This window comes from Somniosus microcephalus, chromosome 9, assembly GCF_052327205.1.
Source record: "Somniosus microcephalus isolate GS21.2 chromosome 9, FLI_Smic_1.0, whole genome shotgun sequence".
NCBI classification, from domain to species: Eukaryota; Metazoa; Chordata; class Chondrichthyes; order Squaliformes; family Somniosidae; genus Somniosus; species Somniosus microcephalus.
In genome coordinates this window covers 38004919-38023130 of record NC_140995.1, presented here as the reverse complement: position 1 = coordinate 38023130, position 18212 = coordinate 38004919, and positions in this window count along the sequence as shown.

The following is an 18212-nucleotide window of genomic DNA, read 5'->3' as shown; positions in this document are numbered from 1 at the left end:
TAAGATCGAACTCGTCGCCACTGTAAAGTCTGTGTGTTGTATAGCGAATTAATACACAGACTACAAGAGTAAACTTTAACAGGACTTTACTATTCGAAGGTCAGGGCGAATCTGCCCAATCACTCATTACACAGCACTTATATACCGGTGTGGTCACCACCGGTATTACAGTATACAGCAGCCAAAATAAAGTAGTGCAACACCTAAAATAGTTCTCTTAAAGGTGGACGGTTACATACAATAGTTCTCTTAAAGGTAGAACGGTTACATACGCAACACAATTGACTGTTAATTTTGTCCTGGATTATCGTTTCTAAAAGCTTCCCCACTACCGAGGTTGAATTGACTGGCTTATAATTGCTGTGTTTATCCTTACACCCTTTTTTGAACAAGGGTGTAATATTTGCAATTCTCTAGTCCTCTGGGACCAGTCCCGTATCCAAGGAGGATTGGAAGATTATGGCCAGTACCTCCGCAATTTCCACCTTTACTTCCCTCAGCATCCTAGGATGCATCCCATCCAGTCCTATGACTTATCTACTTTAGGTACAGCCAGCCTTTCTAGTACCTCCTCCTTATCAATTTTTATCCCAGCCAGTATCTCAACTACCTCCTCTTTCACTATGATTTTGGCAGCATCTTCTTCCTTGGTAAAGACAGATGCAAAGTATGCATACACTCTGCCTCCATATGTAGGTCTCCATTTTGGTCATATTCGGCCCCACCCCTCCTCCTACTACCCGTTTACTATTTATATGTCTATAGAAGACTTTTGGATTCCCTTTTATGTTAGATACCATTCTCATACTCTCCCTTTGCCCCTCTTATTTCCTTTTTCACTTCCCCACTGAACTTTCTATATTCAGTCTGGTTCTCACTTGTATTCTCTGCCGGACATCTATCATAAGCCCACTTTTTCTGCTTCATCTTACTCTCTGTCTCTTTCTGGCTTTGGTTGCCCTACCTTTCCCCCTCATGGGAATGTACCTCGACTGTACCCGAACCATCTCTTCTTTAAAGGCAGCCCATTGTTCGATTACAATTTTGCCTGCCAATCTTTGATTCCAATTTACCCGGGCCAGATCCATTCTCAACCCATTGAAATTGGCCTTCCTCCAATTAAGTATTTTTACTCTAGATTGCTCCTTGTCCTTTTCCAGAGCTAATCTAAACTATCTTATGATACTGTGATCATTGTTCCTAAATGTTCCCCTACTGAAACTTGCTCTACTCCAGCACATTCCCCAGAACCAAATCCAGCAAGGTCACAGAATGTACTCTGGGTGGGGGACTTCAATGTCCATCACCGAGTGGCTCGGAAGCACCATTACTGACCAAGCTGGCTGAGTCCTGAAGGACATAGCTGCCAGTCTGGGCCTGTGACAGGTGGTGAGAGAACCAACATGAGGGAAAAACCTACTTGACCTCGTCCTCACCAATCTACCTGTTGCAGATGCATCTGTCCATGACAGTATTGGTAGCAGTAACCACCACACAGTCATTGTGGAGACGAAGTCCCATCTTCAAACTGAGGACACCCTCCATCATGTTGTGTGGCACTATCATTGAGTCCAGCATATTCCTCACTCTACCATTACCATCAAGCCAGGGGACCAACCCTAGTTCAATACAGAGTGTAGAAGAGCATGCCAGGAGCAGCACCAGGCGTACCTAAAGATAAGGTGCCAACCTGGGGAAGCTGCAACACAGGACTACATGCATGCTAAAAAGCAGAAGCAGCATGCTATAGACAGGGCTAAGCGATCCCACAAACAACGGATCAGCCTGCCACATCCAGTTGTGAATAGTGGTGGACCATTAAACAACTAACGGGAGGAGGTGGCTCCAGGAATATCCCCCATCCTCAATGATGGTGGAGCCCAGCATGCGAGTGCAAAAGACAAGGCTGAAGCGTTTGCAATCATCTTCAGCCAGAAGTGCTGAGTAGATGATCCATATCGGCCTCCTCCTGAGATCCCCACCATTACAGGAGCCAGTCTTCAGCCAAATCAATACACTCCACGTGATATCAAGAAATGGCTGAGCGCACTGGATACAACAAAGGCTATGGGCCCCGACAACATCCTGGGTATCGTGCTGAAGACTTGTGCTCCAGAACTAGCCGCGCCTCTAACCAAACTGTTCCAGCACAAATACAGCACTGGCTTCTATCCAACAATGTGGAAAACTGCCCAGGTATGTCCTGTCCACAAAAAGCAGGACAAATCCAATCCGGCCAATTACCGCCCCATCAGTCTACTCTCAAACATCAGCAAAGTGATGGAAGGTGTCATCGACAGTGCTATCAAGCGGCATTTATTCACCAATAACCTGCTCACTGATGCCCAGTTTTGGTTCCGCCAAGACCACTCGGCTCCTGACCTCATTACAGCCTTGGTCCTAACATGGACAAAGGAGCTGAATTCCAGAGGTGAGGTGAGAGTGACTGCCCTAGACATCAAGGCAGCTTTTGACTGAGTGTGGCATCAAGGAGCCCTAGTATAACTGAAGTTTCGGGAGGAAAACTCTCCACTGGCATGGAGTCATACCTAGCACAAAGGAAGATGGTTGTGGTGGTTGAAGGTCAATCATCACAGCCCCAGGACATCGCTGCAGAAGATCCTCAGGGCAGTGGCCTAGGCCCAACCAACTTCAGCTGCTTCATCAATGATCTTGCCTCCAACATAAGGTCAGAAATGGGGATGTTCGCTGATGACTGCACAGTGTTCAGTGCCATTCACAACTCCTCAGATAATGAAGCAGTACATGCAACAAGACCTGGATAGCGTTCAGGCTTGGGCTGATAAGTGTTAGGTAACAGTCACGCCACAGAAGTGCCAGGCAATGACTATCTCCAACAAGCGAAAATCTAACCACCACCCCTTGACATTCAACGGCATTACCATCGCCGAATCCGCCACTATCAACATTCTGGGGGTCACCAATGACCAGAAACTTAACTGGACCAGCCACATAAATACTGTGGCAACAAGAGCAGGTCAGAGGCTAGGTATTCTGTGGCGAGTGTCTCACCTGCTGACTCCCCAAAGTCTTTCCAACATCTACAAGGCACAAATAAGGAGTGTGATGGAATACTGTAGGGGGGCATCTTTTCCGTGGTCAACGGTAATTATTAAACTAAAGAAACTATAATCAAATTTTAAACTATACCACACGAACACAGTAATCACAGTAAATTGCTTAACAGGGGAAGGCAGACGGTGAAAATGAGGGATTAATGGCTACACTGTTAATTAAACAATCTTAGCAATTTCCCCTAAATTACCACCCCCTAACTCCTTACTAGGTTGCCTTGCTGAGGAGTCAGAAACCTGCTCACCTGGGGTCCAAGGAAGTAAGCGAGAGATAGCTTCTCAGGAGCTACCTTTATATCCTGCCAACTCCTGCTGTTTGGCGCTGAAAGGGTCTGTGTGCAAAATTCGTGCCCAAAGTTCCAATACACAAGAGAAAGACCCTGATTGGCTGACTCAGATGGGCTTGGAGTGGTTTGAATGTGTCTGCATTCTGGGGCCAAAGTGTACCTGCCCACATCCGGCGTTCACCTGGGCTAAAACAAAAGGGAATCCAACTGCCCTATTGTTCAGTGATGGGTGATTCAAAAACCCATTCAATCCAAACTGTTCTCTTTCAAAAGTCCTTTTCCGGAGTTTCATTGTGTCTCAATGTGTGTAAGGGCTTTGAATGGGGCTGGATTACTGTGTAAACAGAAACTGATTGTTCTGCGGTTACTGCTCAAGTGGATAATCCCTTAAATCAATAAACAAACATCGATTGCTTCTGAGAAGGGAAACTCCCTTTGATTGGCAGGTCTGGCTGCCACTGCTTGATCCTCCCACTTACACAGACATCCATGAGCTGCGAGCTGCTTTTGTCTTTTGGCCATGCTTTCTGATGGCCATTTTTTTAAACCCCTTTACAATTACCAAACTCCAGGGAACAATTTTATTAATAAAGTGTACTGTCTTAAAGTGTGCGAATTTTTCCTCGAAGTTCCTCGAATCCGGTGTTGTCCACGTGCTGTCCATCCCAACGCAGCCTTTTGTGGTTCTGGGCACATTTTAAAACATTGTCCTATCTAGAGACAATTCACATCACACAATTCTTCGTCCACGATGTGGACCAATATTTTTCCGATCTACAGGGATTCAGGGGATTTTGTGAACCCCTACAGTCTGCCCTTTGGATACTTCCAACTTGATTGTAGTATTCACTCGAAGGAGTGAGCAAAATTTTCTGACCCCCGACAAACAACCATCCCCTGTGTTTACCTATAGCTACCTACCACTGATCCCCCGACCCATCTATTCCCCTCAAATTCAAGAAAAACTGTGGTACGGTAGGCATCTTACAGATACATCAGTTTACAATAAGGGGTCTCATACCCCTGCATCACTTGTTACATTATATAATGCAATCAAAATTTACAATCACTTGTTACATTACAACTTATTACAAAATGTTGTAATCTTAGTCATACAATGTAATCAAAATGATCCCAAGCACGGAGAGGGTCCTACGCCTCTGCTCAACTTGGAGTTGTCACAAAATGATCCCAAGCACAGAGAGGATCCTACGCCTCTGCTCAACTTGGGGCTGTAACACAAAATACAAAAAAACTTGAACAACATGCTTAAACAAACCCCGACCATCACGTGCCAATGACGGGTAGCGAAATTCGAGTGGGTATTGCTCCTCCCACTCAGGCAGTAAATGTTCCTTCCACCCTCCTTGAATGGTCTTAAACCTTTAAAACATACAGAATGGATTTACAGACCAGCCTGCTCTGCCAGCCCCGAGCCGTTCCCTTGTCCCTTTGTGGAGGCGGGGTACCCCTCATGTTTAAAATTACCTTTGGCACTGACCGAGACCGGGGAGCATGGGATCATGACTCCCAGTCCCTCCCCCTCCCATCTTCCCTTGACTGGCTGTAGAAAATGATGGGTGCCTGTGTGGCGGCTCTCCCGGGCCCCACACTCAAACTTGGATCCCAGATCCGGCCACCCACTCATCCTCCCCAGCCACATTTACACTCTAACTTTTCCTGTGGGCCCCCGGGTGAGTTCCTCCCTTCCCCGAACGCACCCACGCGACTCTTGGGTCTCCCCCTCCCCTTTACAATCATTCCTGGGCCATCACCACCCACTCCTGGGGAACGCGTCCCTATCTGACAAGGCTCCCACGCTTCCCCACCGTGACTCCTCAACAGCGAGGTCTCCCGCAAGTGAACTTCGGTCAGGATAGCGCTGGGTTGGGGGCCGTGCCCCACCCAGCTGGGGCCATCTCTTCCGCGTAGGAGGAGTAGGCAAGTTCCTCCGGACCCTGTCCGGTTTCTCCCGAAGGTCGCTGCGGGGTTTCCCTCTGGATTTGTCCAGTGGCGAGGTGATCCCCAACATTATGTATCTTCAAATCTTCATTCGATGCCCAGCTCGGGCTGGGCGAACAGGGCTGCTTCTTCGTCCAGTCTCCTGAAAAAACTTAAAAGGACATGCAGCCAGGTCTCTGACTGACCTGCTGCCTTAGGTGGAGGCGTGGTCGGATCCCTCGACCTCGGACCCAAAATACAAACATTTGGCACACTTATATACACTTAAACTTTAAACTTAAACTGCATCAGTTAATTCTAAACTTACAATTTACACCTTAAAGCAAGCTATATACACACATAGCTATAATACAAATGCCGCCCATCTCCGGACGGCCAGGCTAATCTCTGGCACTGTTGCAGATTACTGCTGGCTGCAGCGAAGCTGGGCTGCCTCCTGCCTCTGGTCCCTCGCAGCTTATGGCTGCTGGTTGGGGACCTCTGTTCTTTGGCTTCTCCCCGGTTTGGGAGATTGCTTTTTGTGGCAGGTACTCTGGTGACCATCTTTTCTTGGGCTTGCGGATCTGCTGAGACTTTCTGAGGGGCGTCCCTGTGGGGGAATCTTTGGCTGGCAGACCCTGAGCTTGGGTCACAGCCCTAGCTGGCTGGGAACCTTCTCCCCCTGATGCAAACAGCCCGCACTGTATAAGATACCTGGCAGCCTTTCGGTACTCCAGGTTTGTCTCCTTTTCCCTACCCACTCCTGTACTGGGGGCAGGTATTCCCTCACCACCCGCTGCTGGTGGCTGGAAATTTTCCTCCCCATGTCCAAAACCTGTTACCAGCTCCCCTGCAAGAGGAATTGCTATCCCTGCCTCCCCAGGGTCCCACATCATGGGGGGAACCACTCTAGAAGCAGGCTGGGAAGCTGGTCCCTTTGAACAGGCAACTGCGCCTGCGCCTGCGCGAATCTCCTCCCCTGAGTCACTCGGCAGAGGCTGTGAAGCCTCTGTATTCAAGCAGGCGACTGCGCCTGCGCAAACCTCCTGAAAAAGAGCCGCTGTGGTCCCGCCGGCAACTGCGCTTGCGCAAACCTCCTCCTCGGAGTCCCGCGGCAGAGGCTGTGAAGCCTCTGGCTTCAAACAGGCGATTGCAACTGCACGGGATAACTGATGAGGAGCCGCTGGGGTCCCGCAGGCTGCCTGCGCAAACAATCTCTTTAAAGGGCTGGGGAACTGCTACACTCTCACAGGTAACCGCGCCTGCGCGTTCGATTTGTTTGAAAAAGATAGGAAGAACCGTTGGGTCTTCCAAGCAGGCTACTGCACCTGCGCGTATAGGCTGGGAAACGGGGACCTTTAAATGGCCGACTGCGCCTGCGCGCTCGGCCTCACAGTGAGCAAGAGCCGCTCGGGGTTCCGAGTCCGCGACTGCGCCTGCGCGAACCCGATGTTGAGAAACCTCTCCTCTCAGGCGCGCGGCTGTGCCTGCACGAACCTCCTGTTGACAAAACTCTCCCCTCAGGCGCGCGACCGCGCCTGCGTGGGAAAACTGAGGAAGAGCCGCTTGGGATACGGGCTGGGGAACCGCGCTTGCGCGAGCAGTCTCTGTGAATGGATTGGCAGCAGCCTGCAGATTTCTAATCTCAGGTTGCTGTTTCTTTGTTTCTGAGCCACATAACTTGCCTAAATTTAAACTTTGGTTCGAATTTAAGCTTTGGCCAAAACTTAGGTTCCACTGGGGCAGGGAAGTGTCCCAATTTGTGGGCTGGACAACTTTTCCCTGGAAACAAGCCACAGTGCCTGTCTTTACAGGCTGTGAACTTGAACTTGTTTGCTTAAATTTATACAATTTACCTGATTTTCCCTGTGTCCCCTCCCTGCCTGTAATCGCTGCCACTGGCCCAGACTCATATGGGTCCCAGAAAGTGCCTGCGCGTGCACCCTCCTTGGCCAGCCTATCGGCCAGTCATTGTGGGGAGGCAGAAGTGGGCGAGGGGGCTGCAGCATCATTGATGGCTGCCACCTTTCCCTGGTTGGTCAGGAGAGACCACATTGCCTCCAGTAGCGACTCGACTGAGGCGGGGGAAATTCCTGTCTCTACCCTCTGAGCTGGGGCTGCGGGGGTCCTGGCTTTATCCTCTCTCCCAGGCTTTTTACAATCCCTGTGCCAGTGGCCATCCTCCCTGCACCTGTAACAAGTGACCTTGTTCTGGGAGGGACGGCTCCCCTCCTGGCGCCACTCTTTCTGATATTGAGCCCCAGGTTTAACCTCGTGGACTTTACCCTTTTGCTGGGGGGTCTCACTATTCCTCCCATTTCTATATGCTACCGTGAGCTGCCGGATTACAGTCTCTTCGATTACTAGGGGGTTTCGGTGGTCAAACCAAGTATCAGCTTTTACCTTTATCTGGGGCAGGCAATTGGACACCAGGCAACTAAGCCATTGGGTCTGCTGCCGCTGGTTCAGTTGTGCCCTATCTTGTCCCCTTGCACAGGCACGGTTGTAGACTGACCACAGCCTGTCTGCAAATGCCTGTGGGGTCTCCCCTTCCTTCTGCAGGGTTTTCCCTACGCGATCGAACGGATTGCCGTCGTTCGCACCCATGGCTTTCAGTATTTCCTCCTTGAGGTCCTCAAAACCCTTCTGCCCCCTCTTAGCCTCATCTGAAAGGGTCTGATAGAGCTTGTTATCCAGAGAAAAGCAACATTCTTGCTTTCTCGTCATCATCACAGCCGTTAACACTGGCTGCCTGGTCTACTTGTTGGAAGTGCATTGAGGGGTCTCCCTTTTCAGAGAGCATGGGAATATGTTTCACCATGCCTCTGAGCTGTTGGGTATCATAGGGTACCAGATAGGTATTCTGAACAGCCCCTGGGTCATTATCGTTCACGGGCAGACCGTACCTCCGTTGTCGGAGGGGGTACACTGGTCCTGGCCCTGCCTGCCTAGCGGGACCTGCTGGCATTCTCCTACCACCCCATTGTCCACCCCTCCTTGCTGCCAGAGCTCCTCAAAACCCGGAGCTGTGGTCTGCTGTCTTGGGATCTCTAATTCCCTAGCCAGCCTTTCCCTGGGTGTTGCCTGTGGGATGATTTGATTTGGGCTGCTGGTAAAATCCGGCTGACCTGCCTTTGGGCCGATCACGCAAATCATCCCCTTTGTTCCCTTTAAAGCCAGGTTAAGGCTTTCTATCTCTGCCCGACAGGGGCCATGATCTGCTTCACTAAACCTTTGGTTGCAGGCCAGCTTATGAGCTGCCTTTACTTCCCTAACCCTTACCTCCTGCTCTGTAACCTCTGAGATGAGGTGGACATTCTCTTCCCGCAGTCTCATCTCGCTATCTCTGGCCTCAGTGACTTCCTGCACAAGGCGCTCTATCTCTGCCTGGCATTTTTCAAGATGGGACTCCCAATTCTTGGCCTCTTTCACCTCCTCCTGCACCCTCATCTCACCCTCCTTAACCCAGCCACCTATACCATGATAGGTCAGCCTACACGCTGCCGCTAACATCCGCAGGGCTACCCACATACTGAAAATGAAAGAAAGAAGAGCTGATGCTTTCTCCAGATCCAGACCACTTATCATATCAAGAACTGCCTCCAGTCCTGCCGTGGTCACCAATTTGTAGGGGGCATCTTTTCCTTGGTCTACGGTAATTTACCTGGTCAGCAGCCTTTGCCTGCACTCTGACCAATTCCAATCTTTTACCTGGTTTACGGTAATTCACCTGGTCAGGCAGCCTTTTGCTGCTACACTGTAAACCAATTTCCAAACAGTGGTTTTGAATTGCTACCCCACCTTCCAGTTCTGACTGGAGGACTTATAATTAATGATATATTAAAACGGACAACTGCTCTGGGTGTGAGAAAGTCAAACTTTATTAAACTAAAGAAACTATAATCAAATTTTAAACTATACCACACGAACACAGTAATCACAGTAAATTGCTTAACAGGGGAAGGCAGGTGGCAAAAATGAGGGATTAATGACTACAATGTTAATTAAACAATCTTAGCAATTTCCCCTAAATTACCACCCCCTAACTCCTTACTAGGTTGCCTTGCTGAGGAGTCAGAAACCTGCTCACCTGGGGTCCAAGGAAGTAAGCGAGAGATAGCTTCTCAGGAGCTACCTTTATATCCTGCCAACTCCTGCTGTTTGGCACTGAAAGGGTCTGTGTGCAAAATTCATGCCCAAAGTTCCAATACACATGAGAAAGACCCTGATTGGCTGACTCAGATGGGCTTGGAGTGGTTTGAATGTGTCTGCATTCTGGGGCCGAAGTGTACCCGCCCACATCCGGAGTTCACCTGGGCTAAAACAAAAGGGAATCCAACTGCCCTATTGTTCAGTGATGGGTGATTCAAAAACCCATTCAATCCAAACTGTTCTCTTTCAAAAGTCCTTTTCCGGAGTTTCATTGTGTCTCAATGTGTGTAAGGGCTTTGAATGGGGCTGGATTACTGTGTAAACAGAAACCGATTATTCTGCGGTTACTGCGCAAGTGGATAATCCCTTAAATCAGTAAACAAACATCGATTGCTTCTGAGAAGGAAAACTCCCTTTGATTGACAGGTCTGGCTGCCACTGCTTGATCCTCCCACTTACACAGACATCCACGAGCTGCGAGCTGCTTTTGTCTTTTGGCCATGCTTTCTGACGGCCATTTTTTTAAACCCCTTTACAATTACCAAACTCTAGGGAACAATTTTATTAATAAAGTGTACTGTCCTAAAGTGTGCAAATTTTTCCATGAAGTTCCTCGATTCCGGTGTTGTCCACGTGCTGTCCATCCCAACACAGCCTTTTGCAGTTCTGGGCACATTTTAAAACATTGTCCTACCCAGAGACAATTCACATCACACAATTCTTCATCCACGATGTGGACCAATATTTTTCCGATCTTCAGGGATTTAGGGGATTTTGCGAACCCCTACAATACTCTCCATTTGCCTGAATGAGTGCAGCTCCAACATCACTCAAGAAGCTCGACACCATCCAGGACAAAGCAGCCCACTTGATTGGCACCCCATTCACCACCTTAAACATTCACTCCCTCCATCACCGGCATACCGTGGCTGCAGTGTGTACCATCTACAAGATGCATTGCAGCAACTCGCTAAGGCTTCTTCAGCAGCACCTCCCAAACCCACGACCTCTGCCACCTAGAAGGACAAGGGCAGCAGGCACAAGGGAACAGCACCACCTCCAAGTTCCCCTCCAAGTCACACACCATCCTGACTTAGAAGTATATCGCCGATCCTTCATCGTTGCTGGGTCAAAATCCTGGAATTCCCTACCTAACAGCACTGTGGGAGTATCTTCACCACACGGACTGCAGCAGTTCATGAAGGCAGCTCACCGCCACCTTCTCAAGGGCAATTAGGGATGGGCAATCAATGCTGCGATGCCCACATTGTAGCGTCCATGTGTTGATAAAGACACTGAAGACAGGAGTTGGTTCATAGGTGTTTACTAAGCAAAGTCTGGGTGGGGTTCTAACGGATATACACAATATACAGGCTTATATAGCCCGAGTGGCAATTACTGGCATTACAGCACGCCTGGGGCTCTTAAAGGCATATACACTACAATTCCTCCCCTTTTAGCTAACCAGTACATCATATTTTAAGTAATTATTAATTACATGTTATAAGAAAAATAATATACACATTGCTGTAATTAATTAATTATAAGTCAGTCTCTCAGGAGGCTTCCTGACTCGGTCTGGATAACGCCTCGGGGGTGTAGTAGTTTCTGGTGGTGTAGTAGATTCTTTTGGCAAGGCTGATTCGGCTTGAATGCCAGTGTCGGGTTCATCGTGTTCCAGTATCACCGGATCGGAGGTAGATATGGGTATCTCTACTTCATCGTTAGACGTATAGAGTTGTGGTGTAGGTTGTCCCTTTTCGGATGACTTTATGATTTGGTCAGCATGGCGCCTTATTATGCTTTCTCCGATGTCCACGGTATACATCAGTGGTCCTAGTCGTGTGCAGATAGTTCCAGGCTGCCATTTCTCGGTACGGTAGTCCCGGGCCAAAACTTGTTGACCTATCTGGAAGGTTCTAGTTGGCCTTTCATTCATGCCTTGAAACTGCCGGTTCTCCACGTCCCTTCTGATGTTGGGCTTGACCAAATCCAGCCGGCATCTTAGGTTTCTATTGAAGAACATCATGGCGGGAGTTTGGTTTGTAACCATATGTGTTGCATTCCTGTATGCGAATAAGAAGTTATCCACCTTGTGCTGAAGTTTTATGCCTTCATTACCCATGGCCTTTATGGCCTTCTTGAAGGTCTGGACAAACCTTTCAGCCAATCCATTGGTGGCGGGATGGTATGGGGCGGACGTGTAGTGCTTAACCCCATTGTTTTTTAAGAACTTTCTGAATTCTTCAGACACAAATTGCGGTCCATTATCAGAACATATCTGTTCCGGCAGCCCATTCCTGGCAAATATGGTCCTTAATACTGTGATGGTTTTTTCCGTGGTGATGGAGGACATCTTTATTACCTCCGGCCAGTTGGAGTGTGCATCAACCGCGATTAAGAACATTGGCCTAGAAATTCAGTGCCCTTAGCACCGATTTTGCGGCGCTAGAGGGCCTAGCGCTGCAATTGGCGCCGGTTCCTAAATTGCCTGGGGCCCTTCCGCGGCGGTAGACCGGTAGCGCTGCGCCGGCACCGATGATGTCATCGGTGTGCGCAGGGTCCCGGTTGCCGTGGTAACCCGGCCCCAAGCCGAAATTCAGTTGTGGCCGCCTCGCCAGTGGCAGCCGCAACTAAGACTCCGGCAAACGAGTGTTGCCGGAGTCTGCGCCAGCACTTTAAGGAGGCGCGGCGGCCGGCCGCTTTCCCGCTGGCCGCCTGCCCGCAGCTCCCTCCCCGGACTTCTCCCCGCTCCCCCCCCCGGAACAGATGCAAGCCCGGCACTTGTCCGAGGTGCCGGGCTCATTTTTGCAGATATTTGCGCGGGCCGCGGCCGGGTGCAGGCAGCTCCTCCTTAACGGAAGGAGGAGGCCTGCACTTCCCGAGCCTGCCGCACCGCAGCGGGCGCCGCAGCGCCGGAATAGTGCCGTAATGCGGCGCGTTGCGCCAGTTTTCAGGCGCTAAAACCCTTCAGTAGCGCCGGCAGCCGTTTGGGCGCGGCGCTACTGAATTTTTGGCGCGCGCAAAGGGACTTAGCGCCGGCGCTAACTTCCGGCGCTAAAGCCCTGGCGCAGCGCAAACTCAATTTCTAGGCCATTGAGTCCATAAATGGACCAGCAAAGTCGATGTGCACCCTTTGCCAGGGAGATGAGGGCCACTCCCATGGATGTAGAGGGGCTTGTGGTGGAGCGTTTTGGACCTTCTGGCATCCTAGGCAGCTCTTGGTCATTTCTTCGATGTCTCCATCGATACCTGGCCACCGTACAAACGCCCTAGCTAGGTTCTTCATTTTCACTCCACCCAGCTGCCCCTCGTGAAGCTCCTTTAGCACTTTATCCTGGAGTTTGGGTGGAATCACCACTCTGGATCCACACATCAAGGTTCCTCGGCACACTGACAGCTGTTCTCTTCTTTGCGAGAATGCTGGCAACAGTGGTTCGCCATGTGCTGGCCATCCCTTCACTGTTAAATCGTAGACCCGTGAGAGAGCCGGGTCATTTCTCGTCTCCCTTTCAATGGCAGAATTTGTTACTGGTAGACATTCCACTATGGTAGAGTGGAACATCTCTACTGGGTCTACTGTAGGTGCCTCTTCTATCGTTGGCAACGGTAGGCGCGATAAACCGTCAGCATTCCCATGCTGTTTTGACCCTTTGTATTCTATGTTGTATTGGTGTGCCCCTAGAAAAAAGGACCACCTCTGTAGCCTTTGCGCTGTCATAATGGGAACACCCTTTTTAGGGTTGAATATGGAGATGAGGGGTTGATGGTCAGTCAACAAGGTAAATTTTTGTCCGTGTCGGTAATGGTTGAATTTCGTCACTCCCCATACCAGGCTGAGTGCTTCCCTGTCGATTTGGGCATAGTTACGCTCAGCTGAGTTTAATGAGCGTGACGCAAAAGCTATCGGCCGTTCTGAGCCATCAGGGAATTTATGGGATAATACTGCTCCTATGCCGTAAGGGGATGCATCGCACGCCAGTCTGATTGGCAGTGATGGGTTGTAATGAGCCAAAACTTCTTCGGATGTGATTAAGTCTTTGCATTTATGGAAGGCACATTTACAGTCTTCGTTCCATTTCCAAATCACTCCTGTTTGTAGAAGTTCATTAAGAGGGTGTAGAAGAGTTGATAAGTTCAGTAAAAATTTATGATAGTAATTTATTAATCCCAGGAACGACCTTAATTGTGAAACATTTTCAGGTGCTGGGGCTTTTATGACCGCTTCAATTTTTTCAGGTGGCTTATGCAACCCTTCATTATTAATTATGTGGCCACAATATGATATCTGATTTTGGAAAAATTCGCACTTGGGGCGATTTGCTCGTAGGCGCTGTTCTTTCAGCCTAGTGAGCACCTGCTCCAAATTGGCAAGGTGCTCGTTGTCGTTTTCTCCTGTTACAAGGAAGTCGTCTACGTAGCATTGAGTCCCCGGAATCCCTTGCAGGACTTGCTCCATAGCTCTTTGCCAGATAGCTGGAGCTGATGCTACTCCAAAAACCAGTCGATTGTACTGGTACAGGCTTTTGTGTGTGTTTATCGTGAGATACTTTTTAGAGGCCTCCTCAACCTCCATCTGTAGATATGCCTGTGCCAAGTCAATTTTGGTGAAACGTTTCCCTCCGGATAGTGAGGCGAAAATATCTTCTGCCCTCGGAAGAGGATACTGTACTGTGTGAAGGACCGGGTTTACAGTCACCTTGAAGTCTCCACAGATGCGAATTTTTCTCTGTTCTTCAGATTTATCATTATTCAATGCTTTTTTCATGACTGGAACGATGGGTGTTGCCCACTCGCTCCAATCTATTTTGGATAATACGCCTGCCTTTTCCAAATTCTCCAGCTCTGCCTCGACTGCTGGACGAATTGCGTATGGCACCGGTCTTGCCTTAAAAAATTTGGGAATTGCTGCATCTTCCACTTTTATTGAGGCGGTGATGCCTTTCAAGGTTCCTAGTTTCTCTTGAAACACTTCTTTGGCGTTGGCCAAGATGTCTTTTAATCGTTCAGGTATGATGTCATCATTGTTTTTTTTCTCACTGGTCACCGTCAGTGCCTGAATGGAGTGCCAGTCTAAACGTATCTTTCTGATCCATTCCCGTCCCAACAACGGTGGACCACCATCTTGTAGAATGTATAAATACCACTTTTGTATTTCTTTGCCGTTGTATACAACAGGCACCCTTATTTTTCCTTTGGGGTATACTTTCTGCCCCGTATATGTTTTTAAGATAATGGATGTGTCTTTTAGAGGTATATGCGAAAATAACCTCTCGTAATCCCGTCGATTTATTACGGTTAGAGCTGATCCTGTATCTAGCTCCATTTTAACTGGGGACCCTGCTATCGTGAGGGTAATCCAAATGGTTTGGTAATCATCTTTGGCAAGTACATTATGTAATTTGAGACAGCTTAGTCTCTTGTTTTCGGAGTCGCTATCGCTCTTCTGGTCTTCGGAGCTACTGTCCGTCATCATTTGTACGTTCCTGTACTTTCCTTTATTGATTTTTTTTTTTCTGTCTGTGGATTTATTTTGTCCAGATCGGCATACCCGTGCAATGTGTCCAATCTTTCCGCATTGCCTGCATGCTTTGTCCTTGAACCAGCAGTCCCTCTGGTTATGGGTGGATCTGCCGCAGTGATAACATCTTTCGAAACCCTGTGTCATTTCATGGGTGCCGAAGTCCTGTGTCTTTTGTTGTATCTCTGCAGCTCCTCTTGCTGCTGCTTCGTATGATACAGCCATACTGAAAGCTTTGTCCAATGTTAAATCTTTTTCAGAAAGCAGCCTTTTTTGTGTTCCTTCACTTAAGAGACCGCAAACGAATTTGTCTCGAAGATAATCTGATAGTCCTGCCCCGAATTGGCAGTACTTTGATAGCTTTCTTAATTCGGTTAGGTAATCAGCGTTACTTTCATTCTTGTGTTGATTTCTCTTGAAGAATTTGAATCGTTCTGCTATCAGCAGCGGTGTTGGGTTTAAGTGCTCCTGCAGGGTATCAACAATTTCTTTAAAATTCTTGTCCTTTGGTTTGGCTGGAGTGATTAAATTTCGTAACAGCCCGTATGCCTTTGCGCCCATTAGGTTCAGCAGTACTGAAGCTTTTTTTTCATCTTCTATTCCATTTGCAGTGCAATATACCTCTACTCTTTCCACGTATGTGGTCCAATCCTCTATTTCGTTATCAAAAGCATCAATATTGCCAGACTTAGGCATTTCAGAAAAGATATGGCGCTTCCCGCGCTTTTCTTTCTTTTCTGCAGCAAAGATATGGTGCTTCCCACGCTATCCCGCCACTGCTGCCGATGACAACGTTGTTTCCCGCGGTTTCTGTTCTTTTTAAAATTAAAATTTTTTTTTATTTACAATTGGAGACTCGTTCCCGCTGGACTTTCTCTCCAGGTCTGAACGCTGACCTGCTTGCCACGCCGGCCGTCTCCCGAGTGCTCCCTCCCAGTCCGTTATTGCTTGCCTCCGATTTCGCTGCCTGTCTCAGCTGTAGAGCCAGCCTGACGCCCAGGAAGGATTAGCGCAGTACCTGCCACCAGCTTGGCCAGCTGGTGAAACCACAGCTTCTCTCACTTTCTTGAGTCTTCTGGACGCCCGAGGAATCGATGTCCTTGAGGTGCTGCCGAATTGCAGGTAAGTCCGTTTCCACTTCGTCGCCACTGTCGTGTCCGTGTGTTGATAAAGACACTGAAGACAGGAGTTGGTTCATAGGTGTTTACTAAGCAAAGTCTGGGTGGGGTTCTAACGGATATACACAATATACAGGCTTATATAGCCCGAGTGGCAATTACTGGCATTACAGCACACCTGGGGCTCTTAAAGGCACATACACTACACACATCCCATAAAAGAATTAACAATTTTTTTTTCTTAATTCCTCCTTCCTCGTTGGGCTGGAAATGTACTGATCAAGAAAGTTCTCCTGAACACACTTCAGAAATTCTTCCCCCTCTCTGCCCCTTACACTATTACTATCCCAGTCTATACAGGAAACTCTTTTTGATCCGGCACCGACGGGACCGGCGTGGTGCCGGTTGATCAAAAAGTCCGGATTACAGAGAGGTATACTTACCAAGGTACGAGAGCCCCGTACACGGCCACAGGTGCAGGAGCCCTGGTTACACGGCACTTGTGCAGGAGTCCCTGTTACACAGCCACAGATCCAGGAGTCCCTGTTGCACGGCCACAGGTGCAGGAACCCCAGTTACACGGCCACAGGTGCAGGAACCCCGGTTACACGGCCATAGGTGCAGGAACCCCGGTTACACTGCCACAGATCCAGGAACCCCGGTTACACGGTCACAGGTGCAGGAACCCCGGTTACACTGCCACAGATGCAGGAACCCCGGTTACATGGCCACAGATCCAGGAGTCCCTGTTGCACGGCCACAAGTGCAGGAACCCCGGTTACACTGCCACAGATGCAGGAACCCCGGTTACACGGCCACAGGTGCAGGAACCCCGGTTACACGGCCACAGATGCAGGAACCCTGGTTACACTGCCACAGATCCAGGAATCCCGGTTACACGGCCACAGGTGCAGGAACCCCGGTTACACAACCACAGGTGCAGGAACCCTAGTTACACGGCCACAGGTGCAGGAACCCCAGTTACACGGCCACAGATCCAGGAGTCCCTGTTACACGGCCACAGGTGCAGGAGCCCCGGTTACACGGCCACAGGTGCAGGAACCCCGGTTACACTGCCACAGATCCAGGAACCCTGGTTACACAGCCACAGGTGCAGGAACCCTAGTTACACGGCCACAGGTGCAGGAACCCCAGTTACACGGCCACAGATCCAGGAACCCTGGTTACATGGCCACTAATATATAGTAAAACTTACCTGAACCTACTCCTGAATTTTGCCGGTTAAAAGAGAGTTTCCCTATTAGGATAGTTGAAGTCCCCCATTATCACTACTCTATAGTTGTTGCACCTCTCTGTAATTTCCCTGTAAATCTGCTCCTCTATATCCTTCCCACTAGTTGGTGGCCTATAGAATGTTCTTTGATTGTTCTCAACTTGCCTTGAAAAATTTGTAGAGTAGATCAACATGACAACTATTTTAAAAATACACATGGTAAAATATGAATATATTGGAAATCGTTGCACATGCACACCAGTTTCCACTCCCTGCCAAATGGTTGATGGTTTCTTTGGCAAACTGTGGGAAGTTAGGTATAGTCACCACCTACTCTCAAGCTCAACATTTAGCTTTGCATCAGAGTCAAGGAAAAGTAGAACCAGCCCTTAACGCTTCTAAGCAAAAAAGCAACAGAAATCCCTGAAGTCTTTTCCTTACAGTATAAGAGTGGAAAATAACACAAGAGGAGAGACCCAAATTAAATTCTGCTGGCAGTAATACTCAATTATTGGGAGCTAAATTTAGCATCCATCCTATATGCAAATAAGGGCTTTTAGTGTCCCCATTGAATATTCCCATCTTCGGGTAGACATATTCTTCCAATTTAGATCAAGCGTTCAAGGAAAGTAAATATTAAGGGACACAGGGGCCGCGAAATTCGGCTCCAGTGCACCCTTTTTTTGGCACTACTAGTGCCACCTTGTGGCCAAAATGGTGCAAAATGACGCTAGCACGGGCGCTGGGAGCGTGTGCAGAATACGCAGATCGTGACGTCAGTCAGCGTGTAACATTTTCGACCTCAACTCTGCAGCCAACGCCCTCTGTTAAACACGCAGGGATGCGTTCAGCAGAAGGAAGGAC